At 33.6% G+C, this 2,025-nt stretch overlaps 1 pseudogene; it reads left to right on the top strand.

The window, feature by feature from the left end:
- The first annotated feature begins 1,090 nt into the window (after positions 1-1,090).
- The window catches only part of LOC106529997 (UDP-glucuronosyltransferase 2A1 pseudogene), a 7,769-nt pseudogene continuing 6,834 nt past the window's right edge, over positions 1,091-2,025 (top strand).

The raw sequence follows: 2,025 nt of genomic DNA, 5'->3' as shown, positions 1-2,025 counted from the left end.
ATTGTGACATACTATCTCATAATTGTGACATAATATCTCATAATTGTGACATACTATCTCATAATTGTGACTTAGCCATCTCACAATTATGACTTAGCTATCTCATAATTATGACTGAGCTATCTCTTTATTATGAGATGCTATCTCATTATTATGAGATACTATCTCATAATTATGACTGAGCTATCTCTTTATTATGAGATGCTATCTCATTATTATGAGATACTATCTCATAATTATGACTGAGCTATCTCTTAATTATGACTGAGCTATCTCATAATTATGAGATACTATCTCATAATTATGAGATACTATTTCATAATTATGACTGAGCTATCTCATAATTATGACTTAGCTATCTCATAATTATGACTTAGCTATCTCATAATTATGACAGCTATCTCATTATTATGAGATAGTATCTCATAATTATGACATACTATTTCATAATTATGACTTAGCTATCTCATAATTATGAGATACTTATGAGATAGCATCTCATAATTATGACTTAGCTCAGTCATAATTATGAGATAGCTATCTCATAATTATGACTGAGCTATCTCATAATTATGACTGAGCTATCTCATTATTATGAGATTACTATCTCATTATTGTGAGATACTATCTCATTATTATGAGATACTATCTCATTAATATGACTTAGCTATCTCATAATTATGAGATACTTATGAGATAGTATCTCATAATTATGACTTAGCTATCTCATAATTATGACTGAGCTATCTCATAATTATGAGATACTTATGAGATAGTATCTCATAATTATGACTGAGCTATCTCATAATTATGAGATACTTATGAGATAGTATCTCATAATTATGACTTAGCTATCTCATAATTATGAGATACTTATGAGATAGTATCTCATAATTATGACTTAGCTATCTCATAATTATGAGATACTTATGAGATGGTATCTCATAATTATGACTTAGCTAAGTCATAATTATGAGATAGCTCAGTCATAATTAAGAGATACAAGTTTTATTTATTTTTATCAGGGTGGCGGAAATGGGCTTCCATAATTTGTGGCCCCTATAATAATAACAAATAATGACAGATTTTACGCATGCGCATTAGCAACTGTCAGTCGGTTTTTCCAAGTTGATACCAGGAAGCCTCCTGAACCTTAGGTGAACTCAGAGGTAACTTGCAGCAAAAACTCGTTTGTCGCTTGATCCAACAGTAGAGATTTTCTGTTTTCAAAATATCCATTAGTTTGACTAAAGAAAAAAAAGAGGAATTTATCAGGCAGCAGACGGAACACGAACTAAACACAAAAAAACTAAACAACGGGACATTTTCTTCCATAAGGTAGGTTTGTTTTCCGTGTCTAAAGCTCGTAGGTGGATCTTTAACAAATTATGTAGGTTAAGGTAATGGTTTGGGTTAAATTGGTGAATGTAGCGGTTTATAGTTAGATTTTTTAAATCAGTGTTTCACAAGAATCCCCTTCCCCGATTTAACTTTTTAATCGGGACTATTTGAATATAAATCCCCAAAAATGTCGTGGTCCTTATTTTTTACGCAGTTAAAGTTAAAAGTACGCTCGTTTGACTTTTTTGCAAGTGGTGTGGGAACTGTTTGTTCCCCTGAATAAAGTTTAGACTGGACTGTTTATGTCCATCCACGCGTCGCCACTGGTTGATGGTTCAAAGAAAAAGAGGACGTCTGGTTAACCGCAGTGAAATTAGTTTCAGGTTGGATATTAGATATTCTCGTTCCGTGAATCAAGCGTTGTCTTTCCTTTCGTCTTAAACCGGCCAGAGCAGCCTGACGTCGGCCAGCAACCCTCCTGCTGCTCGCTCCTCCACACTGTGGTTCGCTTAGGGACTGTCAATAAATTACCGACCAAAAACACAGGGCAGGATAAAAATTCAATGGCTTCCAGGTCATGTGACCCAGACACATGAAACACATATTAAACTGTTCAGCTAGATGAGACACACAAGGCACACCTTTTAGTTTTTGATTTTATTGCTTTTACTCTGTATATATATA

Source organism: Austrofundulus limnaeus, unplaced genomic scaffold, assembly GCF_001266775.1.
Source record: "Austrofundulus limnaeus strain Quisiro unplaced genomic scaffold, Austrofundulus_limnaeus-1.0 Scaffold483, whole genome shotgun sequence".
Lineage (NCBI taxonomy): Eukaryota > Metazoa > Chordata > Actinopteri > Cyprinodontiformes > Rivulidae > Austrofundulus > Austrofundulus limnaeus.
The sequence above is the reverse complement of the archived record's forward strand: the minus strand, read 5'-3'. Positions and strand labels throughout refer to the sequence as shown.